Source organism: Seriola aureovittata, chromosome 16, assembly GCF_021018895.1.
Source record: "Seriola aureovittata isolate HTS-2021-v1 ecotype China chromosome 16, ASM2101889v1, whole genome shotgun sequence".
NCBI classification, from domain to species: domain Eukaryota; kingdom Metazoa; phylum Chordata; class Actinopteri; order Carangiformes; family Carangidae; genus Seriola; species Seriola aureovittata.
In genome coordinates, this window is record NC_079379.1 from 12,313,354 (window position 1) to 12,330,729 (window position 17,376).

Consider the following 17,376-nt stretch of genomic DNA (forward strand, 5'->3'; position numbering starts at 1 on the left):
ACTCTTGCGTCTCTGCTTAAAATTTATTGCATGGGATCAGAGTTTCCAATTATGTATCTACATCTACCTCTGGCTGTTACATAATTAATATTTCAAATGCACACAGGCAGAGGAAGTAATTTGTTTGTCAGATTAAAGCTACATGTTGAATTTTTGTTAGTGTGGTGCTTACAGAGTGGCAGTGCTGATCTGTCAGATGCCCACTTGTTTGGCTGACATTCACATGGGACTAATATATATTTCCCTGTGAGATGTGTCATTGAAGCTGAAGCATTGAAACTGAAGCATTAATCGACTGACTTGATCGACTTTTGTGGCTTTTTAGTTTTGACACTATGACTACGTTTCACATGAACATGTGGAGGTGTGAGTTTGAATAGAAGACATGGAATACAGGACTATAAAACGTACTACAGTGCTGATCCAGGAGAACTGAAACCACACTTACTGAAACACTGATCTGAGGTGCCACATTGAAAGACATCAAGATTTTGTCTATAGAACAAGCATTACCATGTGTAGCCTTTTATATGTAGTGGTGTGTACACATATTCTTTCTTCAATAATTCTGAGCTCAGAGATAGTGAAGCAGGACAGGTTGAGCCTGACTGGCTGCCTCAGTTTTTTGTCTTACTTGTTGTCTTTGGTGTCTGATTTTCACATCTCACTGCAATTTACATCTTCTGTGATGTTAACATCCATCAGGTTGTGCTGTTTAAGTGTTTGACATTCCATTCTTGTCTTCTTGTCTGGGGTGAACACATTTACAACTCAGGAAGAACTTGTGAAGTCACTGTGTGTATGATTTAATGAATAGATTTTTTATTTTTATTTTTTACAGTAAGAATTTTTTTAACTCTGGGTCTTCTATGTTGAGTTTTGTGTGACCTCCCTGTGTTTCTGTGGAAATACTCTTACGTTCCAAAGAATGTAAGTCAAGTGGACTGGACACTGTGTGTTGCCCTTTGGCATGAATGCGAGACAGTGTATGAGTCTGCAGTGCTTCAGTGATTGGCTGGTGACCTCTCCAAGATGTCATGGTGCACTCCACTCAGCGCAAACTGAAAAAGGCTGCTTCATCCTTTTCAGACAATCCTTTTCAACTGTAATATATTCTTCTAGCAGAATCCAAGAATATAACAAACTAGGGCTCTATAAATATAGTACCTAATTTTAACACTATCAGTGAATAGCAAGATATAGGTTAGCAGAAATGTGTAAAACTTGAGTTTAAAATCCACTTATCAAGCTTTACCTATTATTGTACCTCACTAAAGATAGGCACATAAAAACAAACAAATGCAAACACACATTAATGAGCAAATATGCATAGACTGGGGTTTCCATCATTTGAAAAAACAAACATTTAACAGAGAAAAATGAAACCACTTTATGGGTTACTGTGGGAAAATGTAACTTTTCTAAAAGCCTATTTTGAGAGTGTTTTTTTTAGGTGGCAAATGTTCTCCAGACTACATATTGTGTTTTGGAATGAAAACATCCAGTTCGTTTGATCAGAAGTTTTACTTGCCACTTTGTTTAATACTGTTCTAAGCAAACAAAACACCCAAGTATTAACCCTAAGATAAAGGGCTAACCTTGTGCAGAGCAGCTTCTCGTCCCCAGATGGGAGATAAGTCCCGTTCATCTGGCCTCTTTCAGATATACTCACAGTATTTTGTGTTTACTCAGATTTCCAGAGCCTTGCATAAACTTTGCATATATCATCAATTGATTTAAATTAATGAAAGAAAAACCTGTGCCCAACCTTGTCGCAAATTTCCGTTTTACATTTATTCTCTCTCTTCTCATTTCTGCCCTCAGCTCTCCACAAAAGCATTGAGCATATGAGCCAAAGCGTGCATTAGTTGGGTTGCCAGAATTAATGATTTGCATTTCCGGATCTTGCTCAGTACAGAGTTAATCAGTGCTGAGGGTTAAATATAAAAGGTCTGTTCTCGTAATACTGGACAGCCTGTGTCTATATTTTATTAATTCAGGGATTATTATCAAAGCATGCATGCTTTTTTTTCAGCAGCAGCCCCATTGACCTTTATACTGCACACACTGACCTCTGGGAGCTGCCCTATAGACTCGGAGTCCTTTAATGTCAGCTGACCAAAGCAGTTTGGGGTTAATTGTCCTGTTCAAGGGCACATTAATTTTAGTAACTTAACAAGGGCAAACCTATGGTTACATGCCCCTCCATTTAACCTTAAAAGATACTCACAGCACAGATTTTGTATGTGTAGCATACTGTATGTCCACATAGATTGTGTCTTACACAGTAAATACTTGAAAAGCATCTTTTTTCTAGATTCAAAATAGAATGGTATGAATGATGTTAAATAAAAGATGAATTTATTCTTGTATTACATACTTGCAGTCCACAGGACACTTTGACACACTGGCGCCGACACAGCTGCCATTTTCACCAGAAGTCACAGTAATTGTCAAATTTAGGCAAAGCTTGTATAGTCTTTTTCACATCTCACATCCTGCTTTTAAAACAAAAGACACATTGAGGTCACTGAGTGGCACGTTTAAGTCCCTGAAAATGTGTTCTTCTGTTGCCTCTGTTCTTCCTCTTTGATAGTTTTTTCTTGAATACTGAGTTGAGAGGTGTGTTGAGAAAAGAGAGCTTCAAGGAGCAAGGTGGCACTGACACATCCTCTTGCACTGAGCATATCATTTTTCCACATGGGTCGTCTATTTTTGTGAAGAGTCCTGCTTTCTGAGTTGGGAGCATCACCTGCTGCTACTGTATGGCATGTTGCCCCTTAACAAACATTATAATTGGGCACACCCAAACTGAGTGCCCAGTCACGCAAAGCAGGAGGTTGAGGACTTAGTGACCATCATTACTGCATTGGCCAATAAAGTAAAATTCATGAACAAATACAAATTTCAGTTCACCATGACCTTCCAAGAAGTATTGGACTGTGAAATGTTTCGTTTTAATCATGTACTGATTTTTTTTTTTTTTTTTTTTTTTTTTTTAAGATGAACAAAATACAAGGACACGGCTAATGGGGTGAATGCTATATTAATTTAATGGGGTGGGAGGGGACAGTTGTTCATGAACAAAATTTTACAAATGTGTCCAGATCATAAGACTGCAGGAACAGTGACCACTTAATCAGCCTCTGGTTAGGGCATCTCAGGCTATGCAGAAAAGTCAGTAGGTTGTGGTCTGTATAGACCACCACTGGAGTCACACCCAACCCCACTTAAACTGAAAAATGCTGCAGAGCTCTGATCAAAACAAGGGCCTCCTTCTCAGTCACTGAGTAGTTTAACTGGTGTCTGTTAAACTTTTTAGAAAAAAACTGACTGCCCTGTCTACTCCCTGCTCATCTGCCTGCATCAACACAGCTCCTGCTCCAACATGGCTGGCATCCACCTGTAAGACAAAAGCATGATCAAAACGGGGTGCAACCAGCACTGTTGCTGAACACAAAAGAGACTTGACATTATCGAAAGCTTCTTGGCACCTGGTTGACCACACAAACTGAACCCTGGCCTTCAGCATGCCAGTGAGTGGCGCCACCATGGTTGAAATATTCCTACAAAAACGATAATAACCCACCATCCCAAGAAATTTCATGAGCTCCTTTTTAGTGGTAGGCTGTGGAAACTGCTCAACTGCCAACACCTTGGCATGCACAGGAGCCACATGCCCCTTTCCAACCACCCGACCCAAGTAAGTAACCGTTGCCCGAGCAAACTCGCACTTTACAAGATTTACCCTGAGCTTCACCTCTGCCAATCGGTCAAACAATGCTCTAACCCTATGCATGTGCGAAAACCAAGAATCTAGACACTAAATCATCTAAATAAACTGCGCAGCCACCACATGATTCATCAGGTGCTGTAAAGTGGTCGGTGCATTTCTTAACCCAAATGGCATTGCTTTATAGGAGTACAGCCCAGATGGAGTGATAAAAGCTGCCACTTCCTGTGCTCTTTGGGATAATGGCACCTGCCAGTAACCTTTCAGCATATCAAATTAGCTGACATATTTTGCAGCTCCAACCTGGTCTACACAATCCTCCATGCGAGGTAATGGAAAGCAGTCTGGTTTTGTCACCTTGTTGACCTTTCGAAAATCAGAACAGAACCTGGGTGTGTTATCACTTTTAGGTAGTAACAGACATGGAGAAGCCCAGCTTGATGAAGATGGCTCTGCAAGCAGAGGGAAGTTCATTTTGGCCATCTGGGTCTTCGGATATTGTCAGTAATTTACGCCTTTTGCCCAAGTTCAATGAGAAGGATCCAGATGTCTTTTTCTCCCTGTTTGAGCGGATCACGCAGGCTAGAAATTGGTCAGATTCAGAACAGCAGATTCAGAACAGCACAGGAAGCGTTTGCATCTTTGTGTGATGATAACCTAACCTATAAGTCAGTCGAGGCTGCTGTACTGAAGGCCTATGAATTAGTCCCAGCGATTTAGGACATAGGGAAAAAAAGGCTATCCATTCGCATATGGAGTTTGCGAGGGAGCTCACTAATCATTTTAATCATTGGTTTACAGCTTCTGATGTAGATGGTTTTGAGAGCTTGTGCAATTTGGTCATCTTGGAGCAGTTTAAGAGCTCTCTGCCTAGTCGTGTTGCCACATACCTTACAGAACTAAGGTTAAGACTGCCACTGAGGCTGCAGGTTTGGCCGATGAGTATGTACCCATTCATAAAAAACGGCCAGGTGAGCTTGTGCGGGACCTGGTGGCGTGCAAGGATGAGGGTGTGAAGTCGCCTGTTTGTTTTGGAGGTAGTTCAACTAAGAGGTCCCAGGGGGCACCTGGAAGAGGAGACAATTTCTGCAATATCTGCTGTGAGGCAGGACATTGGAAGTCAGACTGCCCAATACGGAGGGGTAAGAAGCAGCATGTTGGAGGTGGGCGTGTGAAATCAGCTGGACTGGCTGCTAATATTGCTGGTTCTGTGGATGTGAGAATGTGGTAGGATGTGCATGTAGAGTCTGGCATTAAAGAGTCCTATTTGCCTTTTGTCAGGGAAGGGTTTGTGACACAGATGGGTCATGACATTAAAGTGCCCATTAAGATTTTGAGAGATATAGGTGCTCTCAATTCCTATGTTTTGGAATCCATTTTGCCATTTTCAGAGAAGACTGATACTGGGGATAAAGTCCATATGAGGGGAATGGGGTTGACTGTGTTGCCTGTCCTGGTCCATAAGATGAACCTGGATTGTGACTTGGTTAAGGGTGAGGTGTCTATTGCTGTTAGACCAGCGTTACCAGTGGAGGGCATTGATGTCATCCTGGGTAACGACTTGGCTGGCAGTTACACGAGTGATGAGTCGGGCTGAGTCTAAGGGAGAAGAATGTGAAGTTGAGACTACTTTGCCATGTGTACCTGATGTTCCTTTGTCTGTGTCTCACAGTGAGTTATGAAGTGAACAGAGAGCTGACCCATCTTTAGAGGAGCTGTTTGGGTCTGTGTTGTCAGCCGGTGCGATGAAAAATGTAGCCAGTGGCTACTTTCTTCAGGATGGCATTTTGGTAAGGAAGTGGTTGCCCCATGGTGAGGATTTTGTTGAGGATCCCATTTTTCAAGTGGTAGTTCCATCTAAATTTTGGAGTCATGTGTTAAGTCTTGCTCACAATGGTTCGGGGCACATGGGTGTAAAATATGACAGGAATTTGCGCCATTTTTTCTGGCCACGACTTAAAAAGAATGATTCTATGCACATTAAATACTGTAGTACTTGTCAGCTAACTGGTAAGCCAAATCAAGTTATTAAACCAGCTCCGTTGCAGCCGATTCCTGCTATCAGTCAGCTATTTAAGTACCTTATCATTGATTGTGTAGGACAACTCCTGCGTGCAAAGTTGGGGAGCCAGTATTTGTTAAATGTTATGTGTCAAAGCACTAGGTACCTGGCAGCTTATCCTTTGCACACAATGACTGCAAAGTCTGTGGTTAAGGCCTTCGCGCAGTTTATATCTGTGTTTGGCATCCCCAGGGTCATCCAGAGTGACCAGGGATCAAATTTTTTCTCGAAACTGTGGGCCCAAGTGTTGAAACTGCTGGGAATCAAGCACAACCAGTCGTCGGCTTAGCTCCAAAGCACCTTGACTCTGTGCATGGTAAGCGGACGACTGGTTTAGGACATGGACATATACTGTAGTTTTATGTGGAAATATTAGGTGAATGTACAGTAGAAATGGGATGTCTATCAAGTGCACAGGGGTGACGAACTGCTGCAAGAATCAGGCAACACTTACTTTTATTGTGTACAGGATTTGAACACCTGATGTCGCGCAGTATGAGTACCTGTGAAAAGAACACTGAAAGCCTTGAAAAATTGACTGTATTTGTTCTATCCTGGCAAGGGGGCATTCTTCAGCTTTATAGACTGTTATACTGAAAGATAACATCATTAGAAATACAGTATACAACAAAACTGAGTACACCCCCGATCAATATCACTAAAGTATTTGTTGCCAAAGCCCAATTTTTTTTTTTTTTTCATATTTTGTATCTTTGCCTTGATGATAGATCTGTGGAAAAAATTCTGCCATTCTTCACAGATGATTCTTTTCAGCTGCCATTGTTCTACTCAGTTGTTCAGTAATATTGGATTGCACTCAGGGGACATACTTGGCTAGGTCATAGTCTTCACTTTTTTCATCTTTAAAAGCTGTTGTGTGATTCTTGCAGTGTGTTTGGCATCACTGTCAAGTTGAAAGAATTCCTCTCCTGCCAAGCTTCTTGAGACTGGGAGCCTTTCATTCGGTGTTGTATCCAAACTTACATTCATAGTGCCATCTATAAAACCTTTAGCACTCTTGCAGGCCCATATCAGCTCTCTCCCGCCTCCATGTTTCACTCCCACCTCTTTGTCGGTAGTGTGCAGGCACTCTGGTAGTCTTGGCCAGGTCCACGGCATAAACATGAACCCCAACTGATCCAAACAAATTTATTTTGGTTTCATCGGACCAAAGAATATGCTGCCAACATTCATCAGGCTTCTATTCATGTTGTTGAGCAAAGTTTAATTTTGTAGTTTTGTGCAGTTTCAGTTTCCTTTACACTGTCTCTGCAATCACTGAAAGGCTAATTTCCACACATAATCCATGTGCCAGGTCAGAACCACTTACCCATCTGCTTTTCAGTGCAACATTGCGTGAATGGTGAATTGTGATTGGCATAGTTTTTTGAGGATAGTCACATATATATTGATAGCATGACTCTTCATATACCTCTTTACCACCCCTGCAACTGTCTCGGCTTATGTTCAGTAGCCTTCTAATGCTCCTGTACCCTCTCCCATCTTTGAAGTCTCACAAACTGGCTCCTTACTTGTTCAGGCAATTCCTTGCCATGTGGATGCCATGTAGCATTAGACACAACACAGGCCAGTTTTGGCCACAGTCACAGATGAGAAAGCTGTGGTGTTCACTGGTTCTTTTGTAACTTTGTTCATGCAGTTTGCCTTTATTGGGAATCTCATGTATACTTACTTTTGCTGCAGTGATCACAGGTTAACTGTATTTTGTTGCAAGTAACAGGTGTACTCATTTTTGGCTTATTGAGGTTGTATTCTTATTTTCAAAGCAGACCATCTTATCTGTTTGTTTTTAATCATACACGGATGAAATACTCTACACTTCAACTTAAAAATAAAATGGTTGTTGTAAAGTGATACAATTTCTGAATCATTTAACATTTTCATGATATTGGACAGGGGTGTTGTCAGTTTTGTTGTAGACTGTATGTATAAGTGACCACCACAAACAACACTGGTTTAGTGTTAAACACAATAATCCCATAAACCTCTGGTTCTGAAATTGATGTTAAATAATCCTCATTTACTCAAATTTTGTCTTTTTTTTCCTTTTAATTCCTGCAATTAACACTGCTTTTGCATTCAGTTGCCTCCACTAAATTATGTTTTGGCGAACCAAGACCTTGTATCAATGGTCAACAGCTAATTTGGAAATATTTTGTGAGCTATAACCTTGAGGTTTGGATACAAGATAATCAGAAGTTATGTTGTCCAACCTTAGATGAGTCCAAGAAAAGGTTGATGGGCACTAACCTTGACGAATAATGTGTCACTGAACTCGGTCATGGATGGTATGGAGGCAAGTCTCTTTAAAGCTGTTTGAATTTTAGTGTTGATTTTTAAAACGACTGAGAACAAAATTCCTTTAATCATTCAGTCTCTTTCATCCTTTAATCATTCTGTTTCTTTTGATCTTGGGAACTAATTTCATCTCTACCTGTAACTAACTCAATTCTGTAACACAGAATTGTTTCGAAGGACTTCTGTTTTTCTTTGTTTGAGTGGATGTGCACAGCACTAGCAATATATTTTCTCATAAAATATTTATTTATATATCCAGGTTTTGTCCACTCCCAGTTGTGTCTACTTTGATATCTCACTTATTGTCTCCATAAGTAGCCTCCTAGTATCCAGTGATTAAAGTTTAGGAACTCTATTAAATATGCTTTATTAAATTTGGTGTGTTTATTAACTCTGTAATTTTTCCATTGAGGGTATCTCCTCACCTGTTAGGTATAAATATGCAATATTTGGTGTGATCGTGCTTCCCAATGGAAGAATTCAATTAGTGTTGTTGACCTCAGCATTTCTCCTAGAATCCCCTGCCAAATGTTAGCTGGATTTATATACATGTTTTCGGCAATTAATGCTCCACATGGTTGACTGTGAATTTGTTGTTCTGTTGTTAATTGCAGAGATTCCTGCCTTAGCTTTGTGGCAATAGGACAGATTAGACTTTCATTGTTCATACATAGGAAATAAATGAAGTGACACTACATTGAAAAAAAAAAACCCCATCTGCAACAGCATTTAAAAAAGGTAGTGGACGACAACAACAATGTGCCATACCTTGATGGAAGTCTTTTATTTTTAATTTGAAGATGTGCAAATCATAAAAGTAAATGTCAAAGACTTAGGTCCTTAGAATGGGAACTTAGAGAAACTACTGTACTGTATAACATATAATTACCTGTCCTTGGCATATAGAAACTTGACGAAACATAAAAACCATAAAGAAGTAAAATTATTCACATTTCTGTTGAAGGCCATCATGAATACCCTCCAGTGACATGAGAATATCTACTGGCTTATATAGAGAACCCAATAGAACACTGTTCTAGTGGCAACTGAGGAAGCTCATTGTTCATCAGTCCTCACAGTCAGCACTATTCCAAGCCGTCATCATGCCCTGAAGTTATCTGATATGACTGCACCTACTCCTTTTCCAAGGACAAGCTTCAGTGCGCTGTTTGCACTGCTGAGCTGTTCAGACGCCCCTCCATCTAGTAGCGTTATGATATAACTCAGAACTGGAGAAAGGGGCAGTACCTTGAATAGTTTTCAGAGCCATTTGTCCTGACAAGAATGTATACTACGAAGTGAATTTCAATTTTATTGTACAAGAATGATAAAGACATTGATTACAGGTGCAAAAACTGGTAGGTAGCCTTATACAGAATTTTGGTATTAGCCTGTCAAAGATTCTTCAAAAACTCCTGTTTATTTGATGAACTTTGTGATTGCACTATATTTGTTTGCTCAAGGACAGTCCCAACAGATATATCCGTGCATCAACCCCACTCTGCACTGCCTCTAGACTTTATTCAAATTCGTACAGTTTACACATTCAGAATATCATATAGTAGACAGTAGGTAATGACATCTATCAGTCAGAGAGGTAAGATTAGAGGTAAGACTGTGTCATATACAGTATATGAGCAAGTAGCTGACATACATTATGATTCATCCTTCTCTTTTAGGTTATGACAACATTTTTTAACAGTGTTTAAAAGTGTGAAAAAATGCCAACGACAACTTGGCAGGATCCAAGCTGATGGAACAGTGTCAGCTCCATCGGGTGAACCTGGTTCTGTCATATGGCCTCACAGCCTCATCCGTTACACTACCATTTAGAACAATCATGAAATCTAATGAATCCCGCAAGATGGCTGGCCACTGCGCAATGACACCATGGTGCATTATTCTGGGGCTCTGGACCAGGTTTTATTTGTCCAAATTCAGCCAATGTCATTTTTGTTCCCTGCAACATAAATACCAACTTCTAAAGCTCAGTCTGCCACAGAGAAGTGGATTAACTCTTGACACTAGTTTGTTTATTTGTATATATCCTACAAGAGTCAACTAATCCCCAACAGAAATTCAACACTATTAGAAAATCCAGTGATAATATTTAGCTGCCTGAAACTCCAACTGTAACTCCAAAGGCTTTAAAAGTGTAACTCTGACTATATAGCCTAACCCAACTTTACAGCTGACTTATCTGGACACACATAAACCTGTAGACCATAATTACTCATTAATTTAATAGTTACTTGCTATTCAAATGCACAAGTTAAAGTGTGTCCACTTCAATGTAAAATCATGATCATGATTTTCAAACTAGTTCCTATTGTCACATTAAATAATCTGTCAGGTTTTTGACTATTTTGGCACTCTTAAAAATGTTGTTGTTTTCAAGTGGTGTTAGAATTAGCTATCTGTACACTTATTTTCAGGTTTTTCTCTTTTTGTGTGTGCGTGTGTGTGTGTGTGCATTTGCTTGTGTGTACATTGTATTTGTGGGTTTTTGTGTGCACTGTGTAGCACATTACTGTCTATATGCCTTAGTATGTGTGCTTTCTTATCCCTGTAAAAGAGAAGATGGAATGGAAAAATGTTCAATCTTCTGCCTATTTGACTGCCTCAATAGTCTCCTCTCACATGAAGATATTGCACTTTTTCCCTATTTAAAATGTGTCTGCTGTGTGTACTTGACGAATGTGTACATTGGGTGATTTTTTTTATTTCTTTTTTTGCCTCCTAATGCTGTGTGTGTGTGTGTGTGTGTGTGTGTGTGTGTGTGTGTGTGTGTGTGTGTGTGTGTGTGTGTGTGTGTGTGTGTGTGTGTGTGTGTGTGTGTGTGCGCGCATGTATGGGTGATCCAGAATGACAGTTGAAGGCTGTGTGAGCCAAGCACAGTTGACTTCAAAGATCCCAACTCGGGTGGATTTACTCCATACTGGTATATAGGTCAATACACTTGCCTGTGTTTGCACATACCATAGACTGTAAATAAAAATGGATGGAGCTTCCGTGACGTCACCCACAGGTTTCTGAAGAGCGGTTTTGAAGCTCAGAGTGGGCTGCTTCACTGCCGCCATCTTCGCAGCGCCTGTCTCTCCCTAACTCCCGAACTAATCCAAAAATGATCAAAGAGGTGGGGCGAGCATATGCTCACCCACCTCAAAGTGATAAGCCCTCAATCATGCATAACTTAAAATTTAAACAGATGAGTTATATAACGATTCACCCCACATACACTTGCAATGAAGGGAGAAATTAGCTATAGCTATATATCTGCTGTAAAGTTGGGAATTTTAACATGGGAGTCTATGGGGATTGACATGCTGTTGGAGCCAGCCTCAAGTGGTGGCCATTTGAAGAACTGCAGTTTTAAGCATTTCCGTGCTGGCTTAATTTGCACATATTTAAAAAAAAAAAATTTGTTTGTGTATATTACAATAAAAAAAAGTAGATAGTCACATAAAGCCAGGTTTTTGGATACTTCACTTGTGAATATTACATGAATAACACAAAATTCATCCAGGCCATCTTTGCACAAATAGTACTATTTGTGCAAAGATGGCCTGGATGACTTTTCTAAGATGAAATGTATTGCAAATCCTTTTGCCTGCTGCTGCTTGTTAATTGATGGCGCATCATGTTACTGCTGCAGTTGGTGTTCTGTCTTTGCGATAGGATCTGTCCTATTTGAGTGAATTTGGGATTGGGTCACATAATCCTGGTGTCTATTGACTGACTGTCTCGGCCTGACTGTCTTCTGGTCTGTTTCCTTTTGGTTCCAACAAGTCGTTCTTCATCAATAACTGAACTTAGTTAGAGAAACAGACAATTACTAAACCTCTTAGAAAGAAAGGTGAAAGGTCCATCAACCCCTTGTCTGTATTTTGCAATAAGACATCTTATCCTACAGTTGGAAGCATTGACTTACTAGACAAAGGCTTTCTCCAGCTGTTGGGCCTAGCTTTCTCCACGCTCTCAGGTGCTGCGATACGATAATTTTGTTGCAGACATCCCATGACATTGTTGCTGGTCATTAGGGTGTTGAGGAGACCCACAGTACAAATGTGTCCTGCATATTTTTCTGGCCCTGCCTCAAGCATGACATTGCAGCATATATTAAAACGTGTCACAGTAACAACCCTAAATCACTTATCCCACACTGGGCTTGAGAATTTTGCCACCTAAGCCCCCATGACTATAGATAATACATAATTATAGGTTCACACAAACAAACACATATATAAGTACACACTCAAGCGCGCGCACACACACACACACACACACACACACACACACACACACATGCATACACACACATGCACACAAAGGAGAAAACATCCACTTGCACGTTTCACACACAAAACTCAGGAATGCACAGAGAAAACAACCACTCAGAGCCCAGATGGCCTTTTCTTCCCCCTTTTCCCTGCACTCATTAAATATCAAGTATCTGAGGGAGTAGTGACACACACACACACACACACACCTCTTTCTTATACATGTCATCAAGATTTAAATCTGTTACACACGTCTACACATGGTTAGTAGTTAGTGCAGAAATCTCTGTCCCTGAACATATGCACACACACATGCACAGACGTACTGTAACTATGGCTTCCCTCTAGTAAGTCTCAGCCCAGTGTTCTGTCATTCCCTATTTTCCTTAGTGAAATGCTTGTGAAATGTTCAGCCTGGTTTCAAGATAATTACACATGAAATCATGTGAAAAGTGTAAAAAGCCAGAAATAAATGACTCCGGAAGGCCCTGGAAACCACACCCTGATGTTTTGGCTGTGGCTAAGAAATTTGAACAGTGGAAATTGAGCTGTTGGAGCAATTAAAAAGGCTTAAATCTGAATATTAATTATTTCAGGGATTCGTGATATCTGAACAGCTCAGTGGGCATGAGAAGACCTGTGAAATGGATTTTTTGAAACAGCAGAGATAATGAGGTCTGAAATTCACTCTTTCTGATGTATTAGCCGACTAACACAAGCTGGTCTCATAAACCCTGCATGAACGTTTAAATATGAAACTGATAACACCAAAGTGCTTTAGAGGACAGTAAGAGAGGAGTGATGATGGCTGCACATTCAAACCCCAAACCATTGGTAGGTAGTTTTTCACAAATCATACACATACTTGCAAGAATAGTGGGACTCATTTAGGGAATTTACACACACTTACCTGAGAGTACAGTGTTCACAAATTACAGTTGTGCAATTCATGTTTTCTTCTGCCATTCCACCATCAGTGGACACAGATCACTTCCCTGTTGCCACATTGCCTGTGTGTTTAAAAAAAGAAAGAAGAAAAAAAAAAACCCCCAGATATTTTGGTTTGACTTTCAGACGTTTGGGATCAAGGTCTGGCCATCGTGGGTTTTACAGGGATTTATAACACTTGTCAGAAAAAGCTTTTATGTTGCAATCAACAAGTTGTCTACCTCTTTCTCCTTTGCTCTGCTCCGTGTTTGAGCGGAGGGGCTAAGACACTCGCACGGTGAAACGGATAACAGAGGAGAGAAACGCGAACGTAAATGTATGGATTATTATATCATTCAAAAAGGTGTACTCGAAGGGTTTGTATCTGTAACTGCAGTTTGGTGCGCTTGTACATTTATGTTTGTATTGGTAAGCTTAGTTTTGCAAACTCGTCCACTAAAGTTTGTATCTGGAATCTTAGTTTTGTAGACTTGTATATTTTGTTTTCTGCCTGCAAAGTCCATTTTGCAAGTCTGTGCATCCAGACACAGGCTTGCACATAAATTGTCACATGCTGTGCGCACGTGTGCTCGCTCACATGGAATTACAAGTTTACTGTGTGTGCAATGCTTTTGTACACAGGGTGTCGCAAAAGAAACGGACAAATCGCAAGGGAGACAGGGCAGGATCTCCAGCTTCTGACCAATCAGTGTTTTTGGAATATACACACAACACTGTTGGCTAATCAAAACTAGCAGTCAACCCTTCAGCGCCGCTGTAAACAATTTTGAATGATATAATATTCCATATATATAACTGTAAAACGTAGTAGAGACTCTCACAGTCAGCTGAAATGAGTGCACATAAATTAGATAAATAAAATGAATAAAATATTTATTTTTTTTTTTTCCTTGGTATCTTGGTTTCATTGTTTTTTCTAAATACCTGACTTTTGACACCTGTTATCTGGGATTGGATGTTTCCCAGACCACATTTCCTTATGCAAAAGACACATTTCCTGGAATGCATACTAATGTGAAGAAATCACTGGTCTAAGTCAGTTTGATGAATCAGACAGTGGGTTTTCTATTTTTCTGTTTTCTGTTCACAAACTTCAAGAGTGGAAAATAAGAAAATGTGTGCGAATGAGGCCCATTATTTCTTCACAACCACACCAGAACCCACTGACTGTTATGAAACCAGCCCAGTTCATTTTTCACAACGCTGATTCACTGGTTGATGCCTTACACTTAAAATGATCATGACAGTGTTCCCTGAACACATTGGTTCCACTGACTGCACAGCATCACCATTGTGTAGTTTTGTGATACAGGTGCAAGTAATCATCATAAAACAGACATCCCCAGTGAATTTCAACGTGTCAGTACAAATACAGTATGTCCATGTGTCTCACTTAAAAACACAATTAAAAAATATCGCACACTGTTTCAGTGTGGATAAAAGACACTACTGTACTACATGCATTACACGAGGTTGCTGGATCAGCCCCCTCATGACTGTTACTATGCCAACCCTCCATTTTAGGCCAGAACAACAATATGGGGCGAGCTCACTACCAGTTCAGACATAATCATCCTGGCAGTTTTTTCCAAACTTGGCATATATTAGAGGAGCAGTTCTAACAGCCACTCAACAAATGCAGTACCTACTGGTCATGCAGTGTTATATTATGCAGTGTTATATTCAGCTGTGATGCTTAAAAGTAGCAGAAATGACGTGGCAAACAGAGTAAATCTGATCTAAGTCTTGAGGGCTGGGGGGGGAGTAGCTTATACTCAGCGTTGGACTGATATGTCTCATAAAAGACAGTTGACACTGAGACTCTTCATCAGAGGCTGTTACAATGGATTGTTGTCATCAAACATGGCAATTTTCATGGATGTTTGAGATGGGGGGTGGTTGGGGGGATGGGGGGGTGGTACAATTTTTCACAGTGGAAGTCCATAGCTGTGGGAGGGCCAGCATGAAATGGGTACCAGACAGCTCAGTAAAGCAAAAAGATACAGATTGATAGAGATGTCAGTTTGAGGATAGATTGGGAGCAATATGTTATTTCATGTCAAGGTGGCAAGAAATTGTACACTGAACAGACCTGTTTTGTTTGTTGTGTCTGCTGTGGGATTGTTCATCATATAGAACTGATCATATGAAAACACTCACTGTATCTGTGCATGGTACTGACTCAGTACTGAAATACAACACCTCTTCTGGTCTGTCGATCACATGACATGTCTTCCTTCAGCTTTCTTTCTTTCTGATATACTATCAATCTACTGTGTGTTCTTCGGCTCTAGTGATGGTAAAGCTTAGGGGGGATACTTCACCCACAAAGGTTTCGAGATCAGGGAAGTACCACTTAGTTTTCCTGTAGGCCAGACATGTGCTCCACTATGTTATATTTCCCAGAGTCACAAAGGGGAACATCCATGTTCTCTTGGTTTGCAGAAAGGGTCAGGAAATACTGTCAGTTCTCATGCACTCAGCTGGGACTACACATTGTGCAGTGAATCCTTGAATTCCATCTCTCAGCTCCAATATGCTGTTCTCCTTTCCTTGAAGGCTTGTGCCCAGTGTGTTGAGCTTGTTGAAAATATCCACAAGGTAGGCCAAACATGCCAGCCACCGCTTGCCCTGAAAATGCTTGGCAAGGTTGGGGTCCCATCTCTCAGCTCCCACACTCTCTGCAGATCTCTTCCCATGGAGAGCCACCTCACTCCACAGCGAAAGAGCAGGTGCTCCTCAACATAAAGAGACTCATCTAGCTGCAGTGAAAAATATTTAGTGTTCCAATCGTGTAATTGACTTTTGAATGCTGCCGTGTCCTTGACTCTGGCTGCTGCTGTGTTCTTTGAGAATTTGTCCGCTGCCCCCTCACCCAAGACACAGAGACACACATCTCCGAAACAGTTTTATCAGCTGCTCCTCAGAGGAATGGGGCTTCCTTGCCTTGCCAGTGTGGAGGTTCACTTGGTATGATGCCTTCAGTGCTGCTCTGTTCCATTTTGAATGGGTGGCAGAGAGGACACACACACGCACTGCATTCTGTGTCTGCACTAGCCATTTGTTGGTCCCTAACTCAACCCTACTGGTCCACTGATATGTGCAAGTTCAAGGAAAAGCATAACAAAAGGGAATACAAGTTACAGTCAATATGAGGTGAAGTGTGACTACCCTTGTTCTTTCTTATTATTGCCAATGTGTGGTTTGTGTATGTCCCTCCTGGTTTACAAACACTCAAAGTAGCTGATATAGACAAAGACAGCGGCAGTGGAAAAAATGGAGCAAAGCAAATAGAAAGTTTAGGAAGACAACTTGAGCGCTGCGTTACATTCATATGACGTATGTACCTTTATGTACGACCTGGTCTGTCCAGTAGGGCGGTATAGTAATGTCTTCATGCTCTGATGAACAGTTTGCTCTGCAGTGCTTGCTGCTGCACCGCCCACCTGCTGTAACTGCTGAGACTATTTGCTTCTGCTGCTGCTTGCTGTTGTTCTCGTTCATATAGCATTTCATGACCCCCACCATCACCACGACATCCACCTATAGGATCTGAATCAAAATGTGTCTATGCTGTGCTTGTTGGTTCTTTGTGGGAGGGATGAGTTCAGAGTCTAGGCCGCATTCGTGTAACAATTCATGTGAGCTGGCCGACTGTAGTTAGGTTGGCACTGGTTAACCGTCTTTTCATACACAGTAACTGTAGGGAAGAAGGTGTGGGACTGTAATGGAAATGTCTTCCTCTTTCTCTGCGATGTCTCATTAATGTGTGAGGCAGCCCTCAGGTGTTGTCTACCTATCACATTTTGCCTTGTTATCTCCCTCTTAATTGACCTGTGCTCGTTATCTCCTCTAAATTGAGGACCTCTAAACCAGCGTTTAATGTGGAGAGGAAGAAAGAACAGAGGAGAGGTGTGAGGGGCGTGACCTATGACACCGCAGACCCCTGGGTGGGGGGGGTTCCCGAATGATCACACAGACACACAAACGCACATACACACACACACACAGGACATAGACATTCGGCGCGCACA